The sequence below is a fragment of the Pteropus vampyrus genome, unplaced genomic scaffold (genome assembly GCF_000151845.1).
Source record: "Pteropus vampyrus isolate Shadow unplaced genomic scaffold, Pvam_2.0 Scaffold109, whole genome shotgun sequence".
Taxonomy (NCBI): Eukaryota; Metazoa; Chordata; class Mammalia; order Chiroptera; family Pteropodidae; genus Pteropus; species Pteropus vampyrus.
This window is the reverse complement of record NW_011888890.1, coordinates 4,844,488-4,850,545: the sequence shown is the minus strand read 5'-3', so window position 1 is coordinate 4,850,545 and position 6,058 is coordinate 4,844,488. Positions and strand designations below refer to the sequence as shown.

Sequence of the window (6,058 nt, the reverse complement as noted above, 5' to 3'; positions counted from 1 at the left end):
ATTTGCATCTTCCTAATTACTAGTGATTCTGAACATCTTTTCATTTGTGTATTGGCCATTTGTACATCTTCTTTGGAGAAATGTCTATTCAAGGCTTTGTTTTGTTGTTGGCTTGTAGTTGTCTATATATTCAGGATATTAATGCTTTATCAGATTTATGATTTACAAATATAGTTGGTCCTGGAACAACACAAGTTTGAACTGTGCAGGATCCATTTATGCACCGATTTTTTTTCAGTAAATACCTGTAGTGTTTCTGATATGCAGTTGAGAGTCTATGGATATAGAGGACCAAATATATGCATTGATCTATGCTATTTTTATGGGAGAATTGAGCATCTGTGGATTTAGGTAACCATTACCCTGTGGATACTAAGGGATAACTTAAGTTTTTGCAGAGTCAAAAGTTATACACAGATTTTCAATTGCATGGGGGTTAGGTACTCTTATCTCTGGTGTTATTCAAGGGCCAACTGTATTTTTTCCCAATTTGTGTGTTGCCTTTTTTACTTTGTTGATAGTGTCCTTTGATGGAGAAAAGCTTTCATTTTGATGATATCAGTTATCTAATTTTTCTTTTGTTACCTGTGCTTTTAGTGTCACAGTCAAGAAATCATGTCCAAATCCATGATGGAGCTTCCCCACTATGTTTTCTGCTAAGAGTTATTTACTTTTAACTCTCATGTTTAAGTCTTTGATCTATTTGGAATTAATTTTTATAGATGGTGTAAGGTAAGGATCCAATTTCATCCTCTTGTATGTATATGCAAGAGTTTATTTCTGGGCTCTCTGTTCTATTCTATTCCATTGGTCTGTATGTTTTCCTGTATGCCAGTACTACACTGTTTCAGTTACTGTAGCTTTTAGCTTTGTAGTACGTTTGGAAATCAAGAAGTGTGAGACCTGGAACTTTATTCTGCTTTTCCAAGATTGTTTTGGTCATTTGAAATTCCTTAAGATTCCATTTGAATTACAGGATGGATTTTCTGTTCCTGCAAAAAAAGTTGGTATTTTGTTAAAAACTGAATTTGTAGATCAATTTTGAGCAGTATTGATATCTTAAGTTTTCCAGTCCATGAACACCTTTATTTGTCTAATTTATTTTAGCAATGTTTTGTAGTTTTCAGTGTACAAGTCTTTTAGCTCCTTGGTTAAGTTTATTCCTAAGTATTATTTTTGGTGCTACTATAAATTGAATTGTTTAAAATTTCAGATTGTTCCCAATTTGTATATAGAAATGCAACTGATTTTTATGTATTGATTTTGTACCCTGCACTTTTATTGAATTTGTTTATTATCTCTAAGATATTTTTGTTGTTGTTACTAGGATTTTTGGGCTTTTATATATGAGATCATACCATCTATGAACAGAGACAATTTTATTTCTTCCTCTCTAACTTGGATGGCTTCACTTTTCTTTTTCTTGCCTAATGCTCTGAACTTCCAATACTATACTGAATGAAAGTAGAGGACATTGCATTCTTTTCTTGTTCTTCATCCTAGGGGAAAAGTTTTCCATTTTCACCATTGAGTATGTTGTTAGCTGTGGGTTTTTATATATGGTCTTTATTATTTTGAGGTGATTTCTTTTGATCCTAGTTTGTTGAGTGTTTTTATCATTAAGGGGTGTTGAATTTTCTCAAATGATATTTCTATATTGCTTGAGATGACCGTGTTCTGCACCCCCCCATTCTGATAATGTGGTATATTACAGCGATTGATTTTCATATGTCAAACCAACCTTACATTCTGAGAATAAATCTTGCATGTTCATGGTGTATAATCCTTTTGAATATGCCATTAATTTGGTTTGCTAGTATTTGTTGAGAATTTTGGCATCAATATTTAGAAGGAAATATTGGTCTTTAGTGTTCTTGTAATTTCCTTTTCTGGCATTGGTATCAGGGTAATGCTGGCTTCATAGAATGAGTTAGGGAGTATTAGGGTTCCCTCCCCATCAACTTTTAAGAATTGGAGAAAGACTGGCATAAAATCTTTAAATATTGGGTAGAATTCATCAGTGAGGCCATTTGATCCAGGGCTTTTCTTTGTTGAGAGTTCTCTTTGATTACTAATTCAATCTCCTTACTAGTTTTAGGTATATTTTTATTTTTTCATGATTTGGTCTTGGTGGGTCGTGTGATTCTAAGAATTTGTTTATTACATCTAGGTTATCCAATTTGTTGGTATATATTTGTTCATAGTATTCTCATATAATCTTTTTATTTCTATAAAATCAGTAATGTTACCATTTTCATTTCAGATTTTAATAGTCTTTTTTTTCTTAGTCAATGTAGCTAAAAGTTAGTCTGTCCAACTTTTGGTTTTGTTCATTTTTCTCTACTAATTCTCTTTTTTTTCCTCGGTGGATATTACATCCTTTCTGCCACTAGAGGGAAATGTCAACTTTTTTTTTTTTTTTTTAATTTCCTTAAGGATTGTTGATTTTGAGATTTTCCTTTTTTTTTTGTATTTGAATCAAAATAATATATGTTTTTTTTCTTAAAATTTTATGATTAGTTTCAAGTATACAGTTCATTGGTTAGACATTTATATAGTTTATGAAACAACCCCCCTGATTACTCTTTCCTCTGGCTCTACAGCTAGCCATTACATTAATGCTGACTGCATTCCCTATGCCATGCTCCCCATCTCTGTGACCTTCAATCAACTTCTAATTTGTATTACTATAACCCTTCACCCTTTTTCCCAGTCCCCCAACACTCCTCCCTTCTGGCTGTCACCAGATTGTCCTTTAGATTTGTGAGTCTGTTTTTGATTAATTATTTTTGTTGTTCTTTAGATTCCACATTTAAGTGTAATCATATGGTATTTATCTTTCTCCGACTGACTTATTTCACTCAGCATATTAACCTCTAGGTCCATCCATGTCATTGCGAATGGTAGGATTTTGTTTTTTTTTTTTAATGCCTGAGTAATATTCCATTGTATATATGAACCATAACATACTTATGAATTTTCTGTTTTCCTTCTGCTACTAACTTCTAGTTTCACCCATTGTAGTGAAAAGATACATTGTATAATTTCATTCTTTTAAAATGTACTGACTTGTTTCATGGTCTAACATGTAGTTTATCCTGGAGAATGTTCAATGTACACTTGAGAAAAATGTGTATTCTGCTGTTGTTAGGTGGAGTGTTCTGAATATGTATTTTTTTCTATAGTGTTGTTAAATTCCTCTATTTTTAAATTGATCTTTTGATTCTATGCATTATCAAAAATAGGGTATTTACGTGTCTAACTATTGTAGAACTGTCTAGTTCTCGTTTTAGTTCCATCAGTGTTTGAATAATGTCTTTTAGAGCTTTAATTTTTTATGGATACGCCCATCCCTCAATTTATGCAGATTATCCATTCCATATCTTTTTTTTTTTTTACGAAGAAGAAAACTGTAAAAAGAGCCCACCAGTACGAAAAAAATACTAAATAGGCCAATATAAGTCATAAAAATATTTATTTCACACATTTTCACAAAAAAATGCTAATGAAAATTCAGAAAAACCAAATAAATTTTATTCTCTGTTGGTGGCTATACTATGATCTAAAGCAATCAACCTTCTCTTTTTACTTGGCAGAAAGTCTCTATCTTTATTGCTTGAAATATTTGAAAGTTTATAAAACCAATCCCAAAAAGCATCAGTAGTCACCCATGCTTTATTTGCCATCCAATGGATGGGAAGATCATTAATAATTGTGTATTAGTAAATATTAGTTCTTTGTTCATTGCCGAGTTAAGCTATTGATTTTTAGAAAGAATAATTGCCAATAATGGAAATGAAAAAGAACCGTGTAAAATGAGACTGCGTAATGGAAGCTGTGTATAAAAAGTCCGTGTAAATCGGGGTAATAATTAATGTGTATAAAAAACTCATAAAAATACTACATAAGTCAAGGGATGGGTGTATATGTTAATAATTGTTATATTTTCTTGGTACATTAAACCTTTTACCAATATATAATTTCCTTTTCTGTCTCTTGTAACAATAATAATTTAAAATTTGGTATTTATCCAGCTTTCTTTCGGCTACTATTTTTGCATGGAATATCTTTTTTTTTTCCCATCCTTTCACTTTCAATCTTTTTGAGTCTTTAGATCTAAAGTGAATCTCATAGATAACTTAGAATCAGATTTTTTCAAACCTATTATGCCAACCTACCCCTTTTGATTGGGAATTTTTTTTCTGTTTACATTGAATTACTGATAAGGAAGGACTTCTGCCACTTTGTTTTGCTTTCCTCCTCTATTCCCTCCATTACTGTCTTCTTTTGTATTTAGTTGATTTTCTGTAGTGACATGTTTTGATTCCTTTCCATTTCTTTCTGAATATAGTTTATAGCTATTTAGTTTGTAGTTACCATTGGGATTACATATAACATACTATAATTATAAGAATCTAATTTGAATTGATTCCTACTTAATTTCAATCACATACAAAAACTTTACTCCTATACAGCTGTGCACCCTCCACACACTTTGTTAATAATGTAAAAATTACATCTTTATACATTATATATACACTAACAGATTTATAATTTTTAAGGCATTTGTCATTTAAATCTTTTAGAAAATTCAAGTGGAGTTACAAACCAGAATTGCAAAACTGATTTTTTTTTTTTTTTTGTTTTTTTTTTTTGCCCATGTATTTACATATACTGGAGATCTTTATAGCTTCATATTGCTTTCATGTTTCTGGTAGTCAGGTATAAAGGTAATGAGCTTCCTCACTTTTTATCTGGGAATATTTTAATTTCTCCTTCATTTTTTTGAAGGAAAGCTTTGCTAGATATAGAATTTTAAGTTAATAGTTTTCTTTTTTCAGCACTTTAAAGATATAATTACACTGCCTTTTGTTCTGCAAAGTTTCTGCTAAGAAACAAGCTGCTAATCTTAATGAGGATCCCTTGTACCAGACAAGTCTTTTCGGTCTTGCTCATTTGAAGATTTTCTTTATGATGATTTGATTATGTGTCTTGGTGAGGTTCTCGCTGATGTTATTCTACTTGGAGTTTGCTGAACATTTTAGATTTATGGATTCATGTCTTTCATCAAATTCAGGAAGTTTCTGGCCATTATTTTTTCATGTAATCTTTCTGCCCCTTTCTATCTTTCTGGGACTCCCACAATGTATATGTTGGTCCCATTTTCTTCATTTGGCTTCTTTGACTTGATAATTGTTTCTTCTGTCTGCTTAAACCTGCTGTTGAACTCCTCTAGTGAAATTTTCACTACAGATATTGTATTTTTCAGCTCCAAAATTTCTATTTCGTTGTTGGTATTATCACTTTTTATAGTTATAGTTGACAAACAATATTATGTTAGTTTCAGGTGTACAATATAGTGATTCAACATTTACATTCCTTATGATGTGATCACCACAGTAAGTCTAGTTACCGTCTATAAACATACAACTTTATTAAGATAATATTGAATATTTTCACTATGCGCTGCATTACATTTCCATGATTTATTTTTTTAAATAACTGGAGATTTGTACCTCTTACTCCCTTCATCTTTGTCACACCCCCACCCCTTCCCCTCTGGCAACCATCAGTTCTAGGGGTACCTAGGGGTATTTTTTTTTTTTTTTTAGATTCCACATACAGGTAAAATCATACAGTAATTGTCTTTCTCTGTTTGATAATACCTTCTACGTTCATATATGTTATTACGAATAGCAACATTTCATTTTTCTATGGCTGAACAATATTCTATTGTGTGCATATACATACATATCTCATATCTTCTGTATCCATTCATTTATCGATGGGCACCTAGGTTTCTTCCATATCTCGGCTATGGTAGATACTGCTGCAATGAACATAGGGTTGCATATATCTTTTTGAGTTAATGTGTGTATGTTTTTGAATAAATACCTAGAAGTGGAATTGCTGGGTCATATGGTCATTCGATTTTTGGAGGAACCTGTTCTTCATAGTGGCTGCACCAATTTACAATCCCATTGACTCGAAATAAGAGGGTTTTCTTTTATACACATCCTCGCCAAGACGTGCTATTTGTTGACTTTTTGGTAACAGT

The 6,058-nt window shown here is 31.7% G+C and overlaps 1 protein-coding gene and 1 long non-coding RNA gene across 2 annotated transcripts in view; both read right to left on the bottom strand.

Moving 5' to 3' along the window:
* ADAMTSL1 (ADAMTS like 1) overlaps positions 1 to 6,058 on the bottom strand; it is a 409,445-nt gene that overhangs the window by 6,817 nt on the left and 396,570 nt on the right. The window lies entirely within an intron of this gene.
* The window catches only part of LOC111743216, an 876-nt gene continuing 360 nt past the window's right edge, over positions 5,543 to 6,058 (bottom strand). The window contains exon 2 of the long non-coding RNA XR_002781604.1: positions 5,543 to 5,944. This is a non-coding gene — a long non-coding RNA (uncharacterized LOC111743216). The remainder of the gene's footprint in view (positions 5,945 to 6,058) is intronic.